Source organism: Benincasa hispida, chromosome 3 (assembly GCF_027475165.1).
Source record: "Benincasa hispida cultivar pf3 chromosome 3, pf3_genome.v1.1, whole genome shotgun sequence".
NCBI classification, from domain to species: Eukaryota; Viridiplantae; Streptophyta; class Magnoliopsida; order Cucurbitales; family Cucurbitaceae; genus Benincasa; species Benincasa hispida.
This window is the reverse complement of record NC_143480.1, coordinates 17,942,458-17,964,005: the sequence shown is the minus strand read 5'-3', so window position 1 is coordinate 17,964,005 and position 21,548 is coordinate 17,942,458. Positions and strand designations below refer to the sequence as shown.

General features: G+C 35.6%; 1 long non-coding RNA gene across 1 annotated transcript; it reads right to left on the bottom strand.

Moving 5' to 3' along the window:
• Positions 1-18,620: 18,620 nt before the first annotated feature.
• Positions 18,621-21,404, bottom strand: LOC150037078 (uncharacterized). Its single transcript, XR_016528290.1, has 2 exons — positions 21,036-21,404; positions 18,621-19,556 (listed from the first exon to the last, which is right to left on the bottom strand). It is a non-coding gene; the product is annotated as an uncharacterized LOC150037078 (long non-coding RNA).
• Between the last annotated feature and the right edge of the window lie 144 nt (positions 21,405-21,548).

Sequence of the window (21,548 nt, the reverse complement as noted above, 5' to 3'; positions counted from 1 at the left end):
AAGGGGCATCTAATCACCCCACCGATGACGTTTGTCCTACCTTGCTGGGGCATCATTGCAAAATAGAAGTCTTAATCACTTAGGGTACTTGGTAACTATTTTGCTAAAACTAATTGGTTAAAATGTGGTTTAAGCAAAGACTTATGAAAGTTTGTTCATTTTTCAGCAATGGTTTTCAAAATGGCTACAGCCACAATTGCTTTGCTAAGCACGAAAAAATTAACTGGCGACAATTATTCTAGTTGGAAATATATGCTCACGACAATACTAATCATCGAGGATCTTATGTTCGTCCTTATGGAGGAGCGTTCTCTTATTCCAGCTCCAAACGTCGCTCGAAATGTTTATAAGGTGTACGAGAGATGGACACGGGCGAACGAGAAGCCCCGAGTCTATATCTTGGCTAGTCTTAGTGACGTGTTGACCAAGAAGCATAAGCCCATGGTCTCAGCGCGTGAGATCATGGAGTCCCTTCGAGGGATGTTCGAACAACCGTCTGAACAGCTCAATCATGAGGCTCTTAAATACATCTTCAACTCCAAAATGGAGGAAAGCACCTCTGTTCATTAACATGTGCTTAACATGATGGTCCACTTTAATGTGGTAGAGATGAATGGTTTTAGAATCAATGAGGGCAGTCAGGTTAGCATAATCCTGAATTCATTGCCGGAAAGTTTCATCCACTTTGTTAGCAATGCGATTCTTAACAAAGTGGAATATATCCTTATAACTCTCCTCAACGAGTTGCAGACCTATCAATCCTTACTAAAAAGTATGGAGAAGAAGGGAGATGAGGAAAATGTTGTTTCATCTTCAAAGACGTTTCATCAAGGTTCGACCTCAGAGACGAAGTCTGCACCTTTTACTTCTAACTCTGGAAAGGGGACGAAGAAGATGAGTGTTAAGGGAAAGGGGAAGGCGCCTGCTAACCAACCACTTGTCTCCCAGAGGAATAGACGTCTGGTGCTGGCTGACAAGGGAAATTGTTTCCACTACAACCAAAACAGACACTGGAAGAGGAATTGTCCTCGCTATCTGAAGGAAAAGAAGGCAGCCAATGTAAACAAAGGTAAATATGATTTACTTATGTTAGAAACTTGTTTAATGGAGAATGATGATTCTCCCTGGATAATTGATTCAGGTGCCACTAATCATGTTTGTTCTTTTTCCAAGGGATTAGATCCTGATGGCAGCTGAAGGCTCATGAGATGACGATGCGAGTAGACACCAGGCACGTTGTCTCAGCTGTGGTAGTGGGAGGAATCAAGTTATCTTTACAGAATAGATTTCTTGTTTTAAAAGATATATTTATAGTTCCTGAGTTGAAAAGGAACTTAATTTCTGTAAAGTGCCTGTTACAATGTAAATATACTCTTAATTTTATTGTGGATAAAGTGTTTATGCATAAGGATGGAGTTGAGATTTGCACAGTTAAACTGGAAAATAACTTGTATGTGCTAAGACCGTTAGCCTTATGTTCCCTCCATAACATTGAGATGTTTAAAACTGTTGTAACTCAATCTAAGCATCAACGTGTTTCTCCAAAAGAAAATAACTAACTTTGGCACCTTTAATTAGAGCACATCAATCTCAATAAGATTGAGAGGTTAGTTAAGAATGGCCTTTTATGTGAGTTAGAAGAAAATTCTTTACCGATGTGTGAATCTTGCCTTGAGGGTAAGATGACTAAAAGACCTTTTATTGGATAACGTTATCGAGCCAAAGAGCCTCTAGAGTTAGTATATTCTTACCTTTATGGTCCTATGAATGTGCGAGCTAGGGGAGGCTATGAGTATTTTATCAGTTATACTGATGATTACTCTAGGTATGAGTATGTGTATTTGATGCAACAGAAGTCTGAATCCTTTGAAAAGTTCAAAGAGTTCAAGGCTGAAGTTGAAAATGCATTGGATAGACGAATTAAAACACTTTGATCAGATCAAGGTGGAAAGTTTTTTTATTCGGGGTTCCAGGACTATTTGATAGAACATAGAATCGTTTCCCAACTCTCAGTGTCAGGTATACTTCAGCAGAATGGTGTAGCAAAGAGGAGAAACAAAATCTTGCTGGACATGATTTGTTCGATGATGAGTTACGCTTCCTTACCGGACTCGTTTTAGGGTTTCGCAGTGGAGATTGTGGTATATATACTCAACTGTGTTCCTTCCAAGAGTGTTGCGAGAACACCTCTAGAGTTGTGGAACGGGCGTAAAGCTAGTTTACGTCACTTCCGCATATGGAGTTACCCAGTTCATGTGCTTGAGGCTAATCCTAAGAAGTTGGAACCACGATCGAGGTTATGCCTCTTTGTAAGTTACCTCAAAGGTACACGAAGGGGTTATTTTTATGATTTGTCGAAAAATAGGGTGTTTATTTCCACAAATGCTACTTTCCTAGAGGAGGATCATATTAGGGAGCACAGTCCATGAAACTATTGAAAGTTCAACAAGAGTTGTTGAAGGGCCTACTTCATCAGCAAGAGTTGTTGATGATAGTTCATCCAATAGATTGATTCCACCTCAACATCTGAGGGAATCTCGATGCAGTGGGAGGGTTACGAACCTGCCTGTTTGCTATCTGGGTTTCACGGAAATCCTGGCTATGGTAGCCAATGGCGACGTTAAGGATCCGTTGTCTTATCAAAAGGCAATGGAGAATATAGACGGAGATGAATGGGTCAAAGCCATGGATCTCGAGATGAAGCCGATGTACTTCAACTCAGTATGGGATCTTGTAGATCTGCCTGATGGGGTAAGACCTATAGGTTATAAATGGATCTACAAGAGGAAACGGGGTGCCGATGGGAAGGTGCAAACCTTCAAGGCTCGACTTGTGGCAAAAGGGTTATACTTAGGTGGAAGGAGTCGACTATGAGGAGACATTCTTGCCTGTTGCCATGATAAAGTCGATTTCCATCCTCCTGTCTGTTGCCACTCATGTCAAGACTGAATGGCAATTGCATGGTTGAGGGCATTGCCCAAGTTCCATTTTGCAAACTGAACGATCATGGATTCTAATACTGCCAAATGAATGAGTCAAGAAGATCGTCAATAGTATCGAGTATGTAGAGGTCATTGATGTAGGTCTACAGTTAAGAACTCTATAATTCAAATGAAATATTTGGGAAGGCTCAACAAGCTCGCACTGTCCAGGCAAAACTGCTATGCCGCCTACTGCCGTAAGGCTATGTCTAAGGACATGTGTCCTAAGACACCTCAAGAGGTTGAGGAGATGAGATGGGTCCCATATGCATCTATTGTTGGCAGTTTGATGTATGCGATGCTCTGTACTAGGCCAGACATCTGCTATGCTGTGGGAATAGTCAGTAGGTATCAGTCTAACCCAGGCCAGGGTCACTGGACCACGGTTAAGACCATCCTTAAGTATCTTCGGAGAACGAGGAACTACATGCTATTGTATGGATCTAGGGTTTGATCCTCATTGGATACATGGATTCTGACTTTTAGACAGAAGGGACTCTCGAAAGTCCACTTCAGGGTTAGTTTTTACTCTTAACGGAGGAGTTGTAGTGTGGCGAAGCACTAAGAGTGCATCGCTGACTCCACGATGGAGGCCAAGTACGTAACGGCTTGCGAAGCTGTTAAAGAGGTCGTTAAGCTTAAGAAGTTCCTGACAGAGCTAGAAGTTATTCCAGATATGTCTAGGCCCATCACCCTCTATTGTGACAATTGTGGTACTATGGCGAACTCCAAGGAGCCCATAAGTCACATGCGTGGCAAACACATAGAGCGGAAGTATAATCTAATCCGCGAGATAGTGCATCGAGGGAACGTGATCATCACGAAGATCGCTTCGGAGCACAACATTGTTGACCCATTTACGAAGGCTCTCACGGCTACAGTGTTTGAAGGTCACCTTCAGAGCATGGGTCTACGGGACCGCCCGCGGTTGGACTAGGGCAAGTGGGAGAATTTATTGTACTTGGCCTTAATGCCCTAATTTATTGTTTTGTACTAGTTTTATGTACACTCCACTCATTTTAGGACAATTGAGAGATTGTTGGGGATGCTGCCCTAAACGTTCGTGTTCTGTAGTTTGTAAATACAGTTTTGTACGAACGATTGTGATGTATAAACATTGGATGTTTTATTTCCTTTACCACAAACTAATAAACTAAAATCTCTAGTTGTCATTATGTAACTTAAGCATGCATGTGTTGATATACAAGTGGATCATTTCTTAAGTTACAACCAAAATGGTCTGTAGTATATGGATATAGGAAGGAAACCTTATCCTGGTAACGCTATAGATGCAGCCCGCTTTGTAGAATAGTTACAAGTATTGTGACTTGCTACAGATGGTTTGATCCTGATCATTCGTGTGTGGACATGCGAGTGTAGGCGTCCTATACAAAGAGTTTGTATAAGACCTAACCACGAAGTGTTAATGTCTTATTATATAACGTCGTTCATGATAGAGATTTCACTTCACTAAGATGACCATAGGTAACATGACCTCAATCTTGAGTGAGTTGGGAACTCCTACCTTTGAGGGTGGTCCTTTGATTTGCATGGGTGTGAGTGGCCAAGTCACTGACTCAAACCTACCACTTAGGTGATTCGTCTGATTTGAGAGCTGGGAACTCAACTACACAATATGGAATTCACTCCTTCCCCGAAGTAAGGGTAAGTAGATAGATTTCTCCCTTAAGGGTTGATCCCGGGGCTTGAACGATGTGGCGCCACACACCTTCTCATGGCCCGAGAGGTGTCCACACATAGTAGGACTATGTTGTTTTGTTCATTAGAGGGATCAATGGTACTTAAAGAGTTAGATGTAACTAAAGGGACAAAACAGTAAATTGGCCCAACTGTACTTACAAACATCTATGAAGGGTTATCGTACTGTTGATTGGTTTTATCCGATGGACACAGAAATATATCTATGGTAAGGAGATGTAAGTTGTCGGTCTTTAGTAGAATGTTTGGCAGTTAACGGATGGTAGATATCGTGGCTAAAGAGTTTAGTTAGCTATTCACGTACCGTTAGAGCTTCGAGCCATAGGTTCATAAGGTCCCCTTGGTAGCTCAATGGATTCAAGTTGAGAATCAGTTTTTGGGTCAGTTTGAAATTTTCAAATTGACAAAAGGAAGTTCGATTATATATGATATGATTGAACTAGTTAACTATATATGATATGATTGATTTTATATATGAAATACATTAATTGGAGGAAAATGGATATAAATATGATTTATGTCTAGTGGAGAAGAAAACAATATGGTTTATATGTGATATCAAACTATTGATTAATGAATATAATATTTATTATTTTAATTTGATAATTATGGGATAATTGTGCACGCCGTTTTCTCCGTAACCGTGTGTTGGTGGGAAGTTCCAATCAGTTTTCGTAGCTGAAGAATAAAATAAAAATCATTTTCATTTTGCAAAAGATCGCAGAATTTGCTCTAGTAAAGTGTATGCTGCCTATCGCTTAGTAAACTAAGAGACTATAAGATAGCTCGAATTTACTACACGATCACTTACATGCGCGCGCATCTTTCTAAACGATCGCCTAGTTTTTCTAAGTGATCATCTACACGATCGCAACCTATTTCCTAAACGATCGTATACCTTCTTCTAAACGATCAAGCACAGTCTATACGATAAACCTACCTTCTCCTACTTGCTTGGTCATGCTTTACGATCTTCATATCCTTCTCCCTTCTACCAAATCCCAACAGAGCCCACTCTTTGAATTCTCACACTGAGAATACCGAGGGTTCCAAGTGGTTGTGTCATCCTCATCTTTGTTTTGCTCGTGTGGAGAATTTTTGTGAGTAGACGATCGGTGGTTATGAACGACTGTGCAAACGTTCCAGCGAGAGTGAGAGGAGCAGCCCCTATTCGAGAGAACGAGTTTTGCGGAAGGAGAGTCTTCAACTGGTATGTATTCGTTCTCTTGTTATTTCTGTTAAAAGCATTCACATAATTTTGTAATATGCTACATATCTGTATGTTTGAACGTAAATGTGGCAATTATGTCACAATGTCTTTAGAAAGATCCCCTTCCGCTCAGAAGTTCTCTTGTATAAGAGTTCCTTCAATTGGTAACAGAGCTAGGTTTCTGATATTCCAAATTCATTGATGCAAAAAATTGCATTTACTTTCTTGGTGGGTAAAAGCATGTCTACTCTCTGTTTAAGCGTTAAATCGTTTGTGGATGTATGGAATTAATGGAGTTTATGGGATGAAGCCTCTGGGTAGTTTAAATTCTTTTACATTTGAAGTTAATTGTAAGGGCCCTTGCGTTTTTGGGCATATTAACTATTATCGAGTCTGTAATTTCAAAGAGTTTAAGTCTGTGAGTCATTCGTGAAGAAGCTTCGTAGCAAGAGTTGTTGTTCTTCAAGGATTAAGACGACCAAGCGTTGGTCGACTCGTGTAAACGATGCGATAGACAATTGTTGAGTATCAGATACTCAAGAGATGTCTTTTGCGCGCGTATTAGACGATAACTATGCTACGTGGAAACTTATCGGGGATAACTATGCTACGTGGAAATCAAACTTAAATTCAATACTGATGATAGATGGCCTAAGGTTCGTTTTAACAGAGGAGTGTCCTCTCGTTCCTAGCTCAAATGCAAACCGAAATGTTCGAGATGCATACGACAGATGGATTCGGGCTAACGAGAAAGCCTGTGCCTATATTCTTGCTAGCATATCTGATGTATTGGCTAAGAAACATGAGAGCATGAGTACTGCCAGGCAGATTATGGAATCTCTACATGGGATGTTTGGACAACCGTCCTTTCCCTAAGACATGATGCAATCAAATATGTTTACAACTGTCGTATGAAAGAAAGGGATTCTGTTAGAGAATATGTCCCAGGCATGATGGTCCATTTCAACGTGGTAGAAGTAAACAATGTTGTCGTTGATGAGAAGTGTCAAGTTGGTTTTATTCTTGAATCTCTTCCAAAAGTTTCTTATAGTTTTGTACGAATGCACTGATGAATAAAATAGAGTAGAGCTTGACTACGCTTCTCAATGAGCTACAGGCTAACTAGACCATGATGAGAGCAAAAGGACTGGAACCAGAGGTCAATGTTACTACTGTAGAAAAAATAGGATCGTCCTCTAAAAGGCCTAATATTTCTTCTTCTTCAAAGAGTAAGAGTATTCCAATAAAGAAGAACAAAAAGAAAGGGAAAAAGAAACCTACTGGCAGAAAGGGTAAGGCAAATGCTGCAGATAAAGGAAAATGTTTCCACTGCAGTGAAGGACACTGGAAGAGAAACTGCTTACAATACCTTGCGGAGAAAAGAGCAGAGAAAGCAAGACAAAGAAACTAGTTCCTTATAAACTCCAAGTTTTGAACAAGGGAGAATTTCTCAGAATAACCAGTGGGAGATGCAGTTGTTGTTGAAAGATAAACTTGTTTACTTTTGTTATTGTAATGAAAGTTATTTTATCTTTTGTAAAGAACATATTGTATAAACCTTTGTTATAAATGAAATGTTCATTAGCAAAAGTTTTATTTGTTCTAACCTATAGCAATTTCTATTAGAACTAACTAAGTTAAAAGCCATTTGCAAATATTTAGATATTTAAAAATGACTATAAATCAATAAAGGCAGATATTTAACCTAAGTAATAAGTTTAGAACACCTAAGTTCAAGGTGTATAAAACTTGTTAGGTAAAATAAATATGAAATACTTCAATTGGATCAAAGTAAAGACTATAGAGAGTTTGAGATTTCTAAGGCTATATTGATAGAACATGAAATCTAGAGAAAACTCTCTACACTTAATTGCCTTAATTATTTTGAACATTATTCCAATTTTAAGGTATTTTCTGAAACTCCATATAAGATATGAAGAACTCATAAAAGTTGTTTATGATATTTAAAAGATGTTTATTATATAGAGAAAAGATCAACACTTGTGTTAGGGAACCCTTAAGTATTGAAAATCTAGAGAAAAGATCAACACTTGTGTTAGGGAACCCTTGTATATTGAAATATTGATAAAAAAACATACCGTAACAAAAGTTGTTTAGAAGTAGTATATGCATCAAGAAGAAAAGTTCAAGTGTTTGATGAAAATTACCAAATTTTCTGGAAAAATATATGAGATCACCATGTATTATTTGTATTCCATAAAAGCAAGTGTATATCAATAAGAATTATTGATCAAAGTTGATACCGTAACAAAAGTTGTTTAGACAGGTCAGATGCATCTTACTCAAAAAGTTGATGGTACCTTGATGTAGTGGGAGGGTAAATCGTCGAAAAACAAAAGTTGTGAAAATAAGATGCATTCCCTATATAGTTTAATGAGAAATCCATAGTATACTAAAGGGTTTACAGCAATCCTTTCGACTAAAGTGTTTGAGGATCACCTAGTGCGACTAGGATTACGAGTTGAATAACCTAGGGCAAGTGGGAGAAAAACTCATGGGTATGTGATACCTAAAAGTAAACCATGGGTATGTGATGCCGTAGTTTTATTGTATTTCTCCGTAAAATTCAAAAACTCAGCATTATATATTTATATATATGTTACCACTAGAGTTTTAATCCAAGTGGGAGTTTTGGGTTTTATGTCCTAAAACTCGTGCTCTGTAAACAATAAACTCATTCTGTAAATCAATAAAGTTGTTATTGAAGTCTGATTCAATAAAGTTGTAAGGAATATATGAATTATTTTTTTCGTTTTAGAAATAAATCTAATAAACTAAAAGATCCATGACTATTACCTGAGTACTTGAACTTTATGTGGAGATATACGAGTGGAATAGGTTCGAGTAAATAGTCTAAATGACCTAAAGTATATGAATAAGATTTGGTGCCTTGTTCTAGTAACACTATTGGATGTGGCTCACTCTGTAATTGTTACAAGGAGTTGTAAAGTGCTACAGATGAAGTGATCCTGATTCGTACATGTAGTGACATGAGAAGTGGGGGCATCCTGTGCAATGAGTTTGAGCAAGATCATACCAAGAAATAAGTCACTCTTACTTTATAACGTTGTTTACTATTTAAGACTGACTGTTTCAAAACGATGACCTAGGTAACTTGACCTTAATCCTGAGCTAACTATGAACTCTTGTTTATTAAGGATTATCCTTAGATTTGCATAGGTGAGAATGTTACCTACTTTCAGGGATAGTAGAGAGGATATTACCTTAACTGCTGACTTTAGATCTTGAACAAGGGACCCCACCCTCTCATTGGCTCGAGAGGGACTCGGTTTGATGATCGGATCACAAACCAATTGTTCAATAGAGGATCGGTGGGACTTAAGGAACAAGAGGTAATCTCAGGAGTAAAATAGCCATTTGACCCAGTCATTATTACGAACAACCTATGAAGAGTTAACTTACTAATTATGGTTATATCGAGTGGACACAATATTGTTGGGGTTGATGCCCTAAATCTTGTAGGGTCTTATAGTTTGTAAACATTGTATGAACAAGCTCTTTATGTGACTAATAAACTATTTGATATTTTATTCACTTTGTCTATAAAATATGTGATATTTTAGTTGCATTAACCAGAAACTAATAAACTAACATCCGAGGTTATCTTTGTAACTTAAACATGTATGTGGAGACATACAGATGGATCATGCTTGAGTAATAACCTAAATGTTTTGTAGTAGATGGATAAGGTTGGGTACCTTATCCTAGTGACACTACGAATATGACCTGCTTTGTAGGTGTTACAATTGTTGTAAAGTGCTACAAATGATCTTATCCCGATCATTCATGCATTAGACATGTGAGCGGGGATATTCTATACAAAGAAGTTTGTATAAGACCGAACCACAAAATGTTTAGTCTCATTATATAACACCATTCATAATACAGGCTTACATTTCACTAGGATGACCATAGGTAACAAGTGAGTTGTGAACTCTTGCCTATGAGGGCAGTCCTTTAATTTGTATGGGTGAGAGTGACCAGATCACCAACTCAACAAGTCTACCATTTTGGGGATTCGTTTGATTGGGGAGCTGGGAACACAGCTACACAAGATAAAATTCACTCTTTCCCCAATGCAAGGGTAAGTAGATAAATTGCTCCCTTAAGGGTTGATTCTGGGTCTTGAACAATGTGGTGTCACGCCCTCTTCTGGCCCGAGAGAAGTTTAGTCATAATAGGAATATAATCAATTGTTCATTAGAGGAATTAGTGGTATTTTAAGAGTTAGATGTAACTATAGGGGCAAAATGGTAATTTGGCCCAATTGTACTTATGAGCAATTTGTGAAGGGTTATCGTACTGTTGATTGGTTATATCCATTGGACATAGAAATATATTTATAGTGCGAAGAGTATAGCTGTCAATCTTTAGTGGAGTGTCCGACAGTAAATGGATGGTGAATAATGTAATTAAAGAGTTTAATTAATTATTCATATACCGTTGGAGCTTCAAGCTACTTGTCCATAAGGTCCCCTTGGTAACTCAAAATGATTTAGTTGAGAATTAGTTTTTTGGTTAATTTGAATTATTCAAATTATTAAGAGAGATTTAATTATATATGATATAATTAAATCGTTTCAATTATATATAATATAATTGTCATAATGTATTTGATACATTATAGTTTAATAGGAGGAAATAAATATTTGAATGAGATTCAATTATATTATCTATGAATATGATTCATAGTTGTAAAATTTAATATAAATATGATTTATATTAAATGTTATAAAATAGAGAAAATAAACTATAGTTTATATTGTATATGATACAATATTAAAACTATAGGTTATATGTTATATTTGATCTAACATATAGTTTAATACAAATATAATATGATAAGTTAGTTATCATATTTATTTATATTATTTTATTATTTTGAATAGTAATTTCCCTCTTTTCTCTCCAACCACCTTAGTGGGTAGTTATTGTTTTTGTGGCAGGAGGAATAAAAGAAAATTTGTTTTCTCTTCTTCCAAAGCGGCTAACACTGGATTTGCTAAATGATTGAGAATTGCAGAAAAGTTATGTGTGTTCTTTCAATCTTCTTCCTAACCAAAATAGTCAGAGCCCACCACTCTTGGGTTCTCACCTTGAGAATACCAAAGGCTCTTTGTGGTAGTATCCTTGTTATTATTCAAGATATCTTGAAGAAGGTCTTCAACAGGTTGTTGTGGTCGTGACTGTTCGAGGGAGCTACATGAAGAAAAGTTCTTCAAGGGTAATGTATCTTGAACCCTTTATTTCTTGTAAAAGCATGTTGTAGTTTAACTTTAAATGCATATCTACTGTATGTAATTAATGGAATTTGGACAATCCGCTTCTGCTCAAGGATCTCTTCAATACGAGTTCCTTCAAATAGTGAGAGGAGTGCAACTACAAGATTTAGTGGAGTGACCCGGTAGTTAACGAATGTGGGTTAATTCGGTGTAAAGAATCCAATTAATCTCGGATAGTTGGAGCCCATGATCTATAGGTCCATTAGGTCCCCCTACTAGCTCACAAACGGATTAGCCTTAGAATAACATGATAAGTTGATTTGAAACGTTCGAATTAGAATTAAAGGAATTAGTAATTATATGTGATATAATTACATATTTAATTTTGAAATTAAACAAAATTTGAGAATCGATTAATATTTAAATATGATTTAAATATTAAATACATGAATAGGGATTCATGATAGTAGAATTGGTGATTAATTAATTTGATATTTGATATTAAATTAAGTAGAATTAATTAAATTGTTTAATTAATTATTAATTATTAATTTTATTAGAAAAAATTATTCTTGAATTAATTTTTGTAAAATTAATAAAAACTCAATTTTAATTAAAGAATTAAAAGTGAAAAGTTAATTTTTTAATTTTTTTTAATTTTAATTTTGGAAAAGTTTCAAAATTGAAATAAAAAAATTGGAAAATTAGAAAAATTGGAAAAGTGAGAATTTCCCACTTTTTTACCTAGTAGCTCATTCATGGTTCCACTATTTTTACAGCTGGAATTTATGCAGAAGGTTTGTTGCTTGAATGTCATGCAATATAAACTTCAGTTTTGAAGTGGAAATGGGTGATGGTTTTGAAGAGATTTTTGTTTAAAAAACTGTTTGAAGAAAGTCTTCATTATGTTGAAAACTAGAAAACCTTTCTCCTCCACGTCCCTAATTCAAGCTTATTTCGAGTCCCACAACTCAATCTAAGGCACCAAGAGAATAGTAGGAAAGACATTGTGATGGTTCACATCCAAAGGAAGGGAGGATTGCAGCTGAAATTCGAGATTCAATAGGTATTTCAAAGGTTAATGTTGAAACTTTTTTTTTAGTTTATGAGCATGCTGAATTTAAAGCCAAAATTAATGAATTAAAATGCTTAGTGATCCTATTTTATTCTGTTGCATGTTTTCTTAATCCAACATAATTCCTAGCTTAACTCAAGTTCGTTAGTAGATTTTTAAAGTTAATTATTCTATTTTCTAGATATCGAGCAACCAAGAGGAAGAACCGAGCGTTTGGAGCCAAACAAGGTTAATTTGAAGCAATTTGGAGGTAATTTGAGCATCTGGGCTTTAAATGAGAAAAAATGACCAAACTACCCCTAACATGAACGTTGCAACGCTCATCATGCCTAAGCCTGATGCTATCCCAACGCTAAAAGGTTGTAGTTGAATATACTGGCCAGCGTTGCACTGCTGCCAAGTGAAGGAACCGGTGAAGGCCCTTTGCAGAAGCGGGGATCGGTCCCAAAATCTCAATTTTTTATAGAATAAGAATTTTACATAAACATACAAGAAAAATTATGCATTAATCAACAATTTAAAATTTACAGCATGCAATTATAATTGAGAAAAATAAGATGGAAAGACTAACCCTTGAAGATCTGATCTTCTTCGTGTGATTCCTCTTCTCCAAAATGTTACGAACTGCAACGTACTCAAAATGTTAATTGACCACTACCAACCAAAACCTCTTTTATTCTTTGGGATGAGAATCCAAGAAGTTGTGTGGGCTCTTGGTATTTTGGGAGAGAGGAAAAATGAGAGGAAAAATGAGAGAAAGTGAGGGTGAGATTTAGAGAACTCTTTTCTCAGGAAAACTTATGTATTGTATTCTATAAATCTCAAGAGCAAGAAAAAGAAAACCTAACCCTCTGCACTTTCACCCACAAACACACGTAGTAGAGAGAAAATGGGGTAGGGAGTTACAACCCCCACCCAAAAATATTTTTCAAAAAATAAATTAATTAAAAGAAAATTTATTTTAATAAAATATTTAATATATATCTATATGATAACCACTTTATCATATAATATATATTTAACTTTATGTAATATCAAATATAACATATAACCTATAGTTTAATATTGTATCAAATACAATATAACCTATAGTCTTCATTCTCTCATTAATGCATGGTATTAAATATAAATCCTATTCATACTCCCTCATAATCCACTTCATTTTCTCATTAATGCATGGTATTAACATATAACCTATAGTTTAATATTGTATCAAATACAATTCACATAATTAATATTTGAATCATATTCAAATATTTATATCCTCTAAAATAAACTTTATATTATAATGTATCATATATATTAGAGTAATTATAAGATATATAATTAAAATAAATTAATTATATCACATATAATTAATTCCCTCAATTAATTTAAACAATTCAAATTAATCCAAAATTGATTCTCATTTAATCCTTGTTGAGCTACAAAGGGGATCTCATGGACCTATAGCTTGAAGCTCCAATGGTACTTGAATAATTAATTAAACTTCTTTAATTAAATTATGTAACATTCGTTAACTGTCGAGCACTCCACTAAAGACCGACAACTGCACTTTTCGCACGGCAGATATATTTTTGTGTCCATTGGATATACCAAGTCAACAATGCGATGACCCTTCACAAATTGTTCATAAGTACAATGAGGCCGAAATTATTGTTTTGCTCTTGTAGTTATATCTAACTCCTTAAGTACCACTGATCCCTCTAATGAACAATAAGTCATAGTCCAACTACGACTAAATCCCTCTCGGGCCAGGAGAGGGTGTGGCGCCATATTGTTCAAGCCCCGGAATCGGTTTTTAAGGAAGTAATTTATCTACTTATCCCGACCTCAGGGAAAGAGTGAATTTCGTCTTGTGTTGCTCTATTCCCAGCTCCCCAATCAGACGAATCTCCAAAATGGTAGGCTTATTGAGTTTGCGATCTTGCCACTCTCACCCATACAAATCAAAAGACCATTTTCATAGGCAAGAGTTCACAACTTACTCAGGATTCAAGTCATGTCACCTATGGTCATCCTAGTGAAATGTAAGTCTCAATTATGAATGGCGTTATAGAATAAGACTAGTCATTTCATGGTCTAGTCTTATACAAACTCCTGTGTATAGTATAGAATACCTCTACTCACATGTCTCCATCTGAATGATCAGGATCAGATCATTTGTAGCATCTTACAACAATTGTAACATCTACAAAGTAGCTCGTATTCATAGTGTCACCATGGATAAGGTTCCAACCTTATCCATCTACTACAGACCATTTAAGTTATCACTTAAATACGATCTACATGTATGTCTCTATATACATGTTTAAGCTACAGATGATAAACTTGGATGTTAGTTTATTGATTTGTGGGTTTAATGCTACTAAATGTCAAATAAAATATCTCATATTTAAATAAATAAAATGTTTGTACAATACAATTACAAATTATTCAACCTTACAAGATTTAGGACATCAACCCCAACAATTGCGTTGCAACATTACGAACTCTTGATGCGATTCCATCTTTCCGTGCGCACGCCTCTTGCGCAAGCCAGCATCAAGCCAACGTCGCACCACCACCCCAATGCTTGAAGGCCAACTGCATAACAGCGTTGCAACACTGTCCTTTGCATTGCAATGCTACGACTGCTTCCTATATATATCTCTCTTCATTTTAGGTCAAAAGGATGTTGGATTTTATTGAGGTCGAAGAGAGCCTTGGTTTTCTTCTTCCTCCCTATCTTTTTAGCATCATTAAGTAGGTTTTATTCATTTTATTTTGGATGGTAAGCTTGGATTGGATCATCTCTTGACTTTGTCTATGAATTTTTTCGGTAATTTCCATCTAGTTCTTGGATTAAGAATTCTTTGCTTATTTCTTGAGTTTTTTTTGTTTAATTGGTGTTTTGCATTCTGAAATTATGTTTTCTTTGAATCCTAATTAATTTCTATACGCATGATCGTGAGATTGACTTTTCATGCATAATCGTGCATGGCTAATTAATTTTTAGTTACATCACATTCTCACCTAAATGTCTAGCTAAAATCAATCAAGTAGCATTAGTTAATTGTGCATTTGATGGCTATTCCTAGGATGCATGAATTGTTAGATTCGAAGATAACATTGATTAATTGAATATGACTTTCTTGACAATTAATTGACACAATTAAATCCTAAATCATAATGCATGTATTTTTAGTTCTATATGATCGCTATCAAACCTAATAGACTTTAGAAGCATGTAGATTAGTTAAGGTATTGGCTTTCCGACCTTAATTAATAATTAGGACATTTTCTTGGCTAGATTCTTACTAGTTATCTCGAGCGATTAGTTGTGCATGCATAATTAATTTGCATAAAACGATGATAGAAATTGTAATGAATGTCTATCTTGATCTGAGAACTAGATAAACCAATCCTTGTTTACATTTATCTCTTGAAATTTAATTTCTCACATGTTTTTCCATTCTATCAAACAAATCAAAATCCTGTTTTTACTATTTTCCACAATCAAATTTAACTTAAGAGGGATTTAATTATTGACCTCTTTGTGGTTGACCTCGTGCTTGCCACTTGTGCAACCTAGTAGTATAAGTAGTAGTTCGTTGATTCATAAGTATTCTTTTGATCAGGTCTGGGTTTTATTAGCGACAAAAATCCCAGCCTGTCACAACCTTATAGTCCTAAAAAACAAACATGCAAGATATCACAATGTTTACATAATAAATATATATAATGTGAAATAACTATTAAATACTTACGTATTGACCATAGTTTTCACCCCCTCTCGGATACCATGTCCCATAGAGTCAATAGAATACACTGTATTAGTCCGAACAGAGATAACAAATACTATCCAATGATATCCATATAAAAGACATATATCAATAAAGTTGAATAAAGAGTATTTACAATTCAAAAAATATAAAAAACAACACTCGTTTTCTAAACTTGCCCAGTATTACACGGACATATCAATAACTTATTTTTCATTGACACAAATCTATCGCACAGGAATCAAGATCTCTGTTCATTAGTGCCTGAACCATATGAAATTTGTGCAAGATGGATGAATTCATATTCCTCCATAATACCCATGAAGTCAATGAGACAAACCACATTATACTATTATAATCAAGATAATATACTCAACCCACCAAGTAGATAAAACCAATGAGACGAACCATATTATACTAATGAGACAATAAACAAATATAAGAAAGTGAAATAAAATGGGGGCCCCTTAACTTAAACTAAATTTATAAGAGAGCATCAAAATGACTACCATAATTGTAGGATAGTTATTCTATATCTAAATTTATCAAAATATATAATTAAACTCCAACCTTAGAGATAGATAATGAAATAGATTACATACCAAGTACAATTAACATTTTTATTATTTCTTAAAAGGCAAAACATATCATTAAGTGACTACCATATAACTGCAAGATAACATAACTAAACTTATTAGCATACTACACTTATCATATTAAAACATATATAATTAAACACCAATGGTAGAGATTTAAAAGAAAAGTATCTTAGTGGCTACCATAACTGTAGGATAGTCAATTCAAAATTAAACTTATCAACATATTACACTTAACCCACCTATCATCATATTAAATCATATATAATTAAACACCAACGATAGAGATTTAAAGATGTTGAAATATATACATAGTAAGTGGAAATAATGTTTCCATTATTCATAGAAAAAAAAAAAAAAAAAAAGCAAAATATCATAGTGACTACCATAACTGCAGAGTAGTCATTCCATAACTAAACTTTTAAAACATACAACAATTATGTTTTAAAAGGGAAAGAGAGTTGATAAACCCAAAAGGGGATATGTTCTCTCATTTTATTACCCTCACAAAACATAGTGCATTTCATAGCAATTTGAGTTCTTTTGATGCTAAATAAACTTCCATTTTCATATGTTTCTTTGTCCATATAATCTTTTCAAATATGTTCTTTTTATTTTATATCTTTAAATTCATAAAATTTTTTTTAAAAAATGGCTTCTACATTCATTTCTAAACACACACATCCTCTTTGATACTATCATTACACTAATATGATATGCACAATAATAATAAAGAAATCAACTTATGGTTTGTTGCTACTTGATCGACCAAATGTATGAGTAACAAAAATATATGGATAAGTTAGGTCTACGTGCAAGCATACACTATCAAAAGAGTAAAAAACCTTAGAGTATTCCAAGTATCGAACCAACAATACTAGCTTTTGATTTAAATTGCTTGAGACTGTAAACTCAATGAGACCAAAGTTAACCGAGAAGAATTTGTGTCGTGAATGGCAAGAATTTTAGATTAAAAACAGTAAACAGTAATCGAATAGAGGCTAACAATTGTTCAACCTTTCGAACTCAATGCCAAAAGTGATGCGGCCGCATCACACCAAGACGGTGAAATATGCATGGGAAGAAATCTATATTTATTCGGTCTTATGTCAAGTTCCTCTATGAGTTCTAAGAAGCTACTATCTAATGTTCCCATGGATAACTAAATCTAGATTAATTAAAGACTGGTTTCTTTATGATGCGTTATTTTATGAGGTGAAAATATGGAATGAAATGCGGTGATGGAATTGGGTTGAGCAATAAGTTTTCACAGTGGAATCCAAGTATAAACTCCACTGAGTTTCCTGGTAAGTTCAGGATCGAACTCAGGGACTTAGGAAAACAATATGCGGTGATAATTTTTCACGAAAACTTTGCGATAACCGGTAACTCAAATAGTCGTTTGGTGTTGTTGGTTCCGATAATGAAATAAATAAATGCGGCGGATTTAAGAAAAGTTTGATTATGCGATAGATGCACCGAGTATGCAGATGAACGGGTTGAGAAGGTCTTTAACTAGCATTATCTCAGAATGCATCAGACTATGTGATCATGCTACACTCATGCAACAGCAAATCATTTTCCAATGCAAATACGGTGCTCCTAAGTCTAGGACGCATGTGTTGAATGCAAAAGTGTCCATAGAGCTTATTCCTAAGTCTCTACTCTTTTCCTATACGATGATGCAAGATGCACACAAAGACAAGGTGACCGCACACAATCATATCCTATCTCTAGGATGCATGTGATGCGTTAATAGCAAACAATGCTTATTCCTAAGCTTCTATCTCTTGATTATGCGTTCTAATCTGACTCTCCCGAGCCAAGATTCTAACCTAACTTTTCCAAGCCTAGATCCTGTCCTTAGACTACCTCCCGAGTATCTCTAATGGACAAATGAAGCATACATGATACAAGATAATCACATAGAGTGAAGATCTCCAGTTATACTAGCTAAGTGTTTCTCAACTCATTCAATAGATTTAGCTACTCATGCATAATAAACAGAGAGTGAACAAATATAGAGAAGTACATTCCATTTCTATAAATGAGTTTGAGTACAAAATAACAATTGAAGATAAGGATAGAGAGCCTGGTAGCAATCCCTTGCTTCCCAAGGCTTTTATACTGTCAACTCTATTCGGTTTAAAAGATATTCCTGCTTCCGCAAGAGCTGGCTCTCTCTCTGATCTTGAAGCTTCCGGCACTCTCTGGAGTTCACCGGAACGATCTATCGGCACAATCTCCTTCCGCCTTAAAATAAAAGAAAATCTAAGAACAAGGTTAAACTATCTAAGGAAAAATTCTTTAACTCTCCGAACTTGCTAAACCCCTTTTCTGAATGATGCTTTCGGTATTTATAGAGCTTTGGGGTGAAAGGCAACTTCTCTCTTATGATTGATGCACAAATGGGATGGCTTTAATTCTCTGACCGATGCGCCGAATATTTGTCACCGAAAAGCTGAGTGTACTTGTTATCATTAGCAGCTTGTCAACTTAATTCAGATTCGACCGTCATTAGCTTTCTGTCCCATCGTGATTAATTATGCCTTTCACCCAGATGCGTCCACCAAGTTGTGTCGGCTCTATGCGATAATCCTTCTTCAGCAGATGTTTGCGAGCACAAATCACAGCAAAGCCTTGCGGTAATGCTGTGATCAACCATTGTTTGATCATCTTTCTCCAAGGAAGAGGCGAAACATAATCAACTTGAATTCGGGACAGCTATTCGAAATCTTAGTGAAAGACTGGATTTGTTATCTCATGTTTGCGTATGAGCACGTCCTCTGTCACCCCCCACCGCGCTTACAACTCTTTACCCCAACCCAACTAGCTCTGGCTCTAGTTCTTCCCTTTCTATTCCTCAGTAAGCGGACCGGGGGAGCATGGAGGGGCGATATCTACTTTTGACTGATGGAAAGCATCTCTCCTTGCGTCAACGCATATTCTACATAAAAATACAAAAATTAACTATTTCTATGCGATGAACGCATGCGACCGCAATGTTATGATCTTAATGCTTTTTGGACGCAATCTTATATATTTTATCAACGCAAGCCAACATTGTTTAAAAACTTATCACTATAATAACATGCATTTCTACTCGTTATCACTTTACCCTACGGTGTCCCCTATTCCTAAGGCGATTGACCCTCTTATGCCTAGGCTCTTGATCCCATATCTTTTTGTGACCTCCATTTACACCCTAGTCTTCTCAGCACTAGAGCTCCACTGGATTGTTAAATTAAGTGGCCAATTTAATTTACCAATACTAGCTTTAAATTCAACAAAGAGAATGCATAAATTAAGTTGGTGTCAAGTGCAACATTACTTAAGCCATAAAGACCCCAGACATTCACATTGTTGAAATTTAGCTCATAATAAATGACAAAATAAACATCATTATTAAATCAACAATCATTGTTACAACGTAGTTCGATTAATGGAAGGAAAAAATAAAATAATTTCAAGAGTTAAATAAAAGGAAAACTTTTGCTAGAATATTACAACTAAGGACCTTGGGATAAATCATCAAGCTTCAAGTCTTTCCCTATGATTATTTCTCCTTTTTTTTAAGGTGAAATCGTGCCTTAACACGAACTTCAGTTGAAAGAGATACCCTACGGCCATTATGTCTCAGAGAAACTTTCGTTCTTGAGACTATTGACTTGAAAATGTTGAAAGAAAACCCAAGGGCTGCTGTGAAATGACAGAATCTGTGAAGATGGTGATGGAATTGGCAAAAAGAGAGTTGATGTCGTGAAAATGAGGGCTTCCATCCCTTTTATAGGCTCCAAAATAGTTAAAGATGACCGAATTTCATGCTCTAAACGTTTTCCAAGTGAAAATGGAGCTGCCCAACTAATTCAATCGTGAAAATTGTAACTACTTTTAAATGGTTCAAATTTTGGAAATATAGAGCTTACTGATACGGGTGCATCACTTTACTGGTGTGGGCACATCAAATAGAAAATTTGTAGAAACAAGAAAAAACTTGCCAAAATTCATTGAATCAGCACCAAATCAGGCAAATAACATCTTTTAGGCATAAGTGTTCTCTAGCGAGCTCAACTTAACAAATTATGACTAAAATTAGAGGAAAAGGCATGCATAAATCCATTTTTTATAGTAAAAGTACATAAATAGAAGCTCAAAGGCATACATTTCATGGCATGAATCACCACTATGCTCTAAAAAAAAATCAAGAGTCTTATCCAAGTACAATCCTAAATCACTACCAAAAATTAAAATCAAATAAACTATAAGAACACAAATCTAAAAGCAACCAAATACCATAAAAAATAACAATACAATTTTTCTAAAAATCAAATGATTAAAGCCTCTAAAAATACCAAATGATTGGATTGATATCAAAATAACAAAGGATTAAATTTCTAGATGGGTAACAAATATAATTAATACTCACAAAAGATGGAAGAAACCAACAGAAATAGTGAATGAAAACAGCAATAATGGCAATAGAAAACGACGACGACGACAACAGAAATCAACGGTGGTGGCAAAAGTGGCTGAAGGCTTCGCTGGCAGTAGTAACAAACAACTTCAATGACGACACCGGCTGAAGACAACGACGGGTCGGGGTAGGGGTTGAAGACGACGATGGCTTGGAGGAAGAAAGTACGGAAAGGTTCGAAGATGGCAGCGAGTTCGTATGGGTGAAAGATGATGGTAGGTTTGGGGGAAGAATGTACTAGTGTTTTGATGGCTTAGGGGAAGAAGAAATTCGATATGGAAAAGGGATCGAAAAAAGGAGGTTGAGTCCCAAAACGACGTCGTTTTAAACCTCTAAACGATGTCATTTAAATAAAGAGCAAAATGACGTTGTTTTGTGCTAAGGCCCACAACGAATGTCGTTTGGGACCTTTTCTTGATGGGCTTTGCCCATCAATAAAGCAATCGTTCTTGACGGGCATTGCCT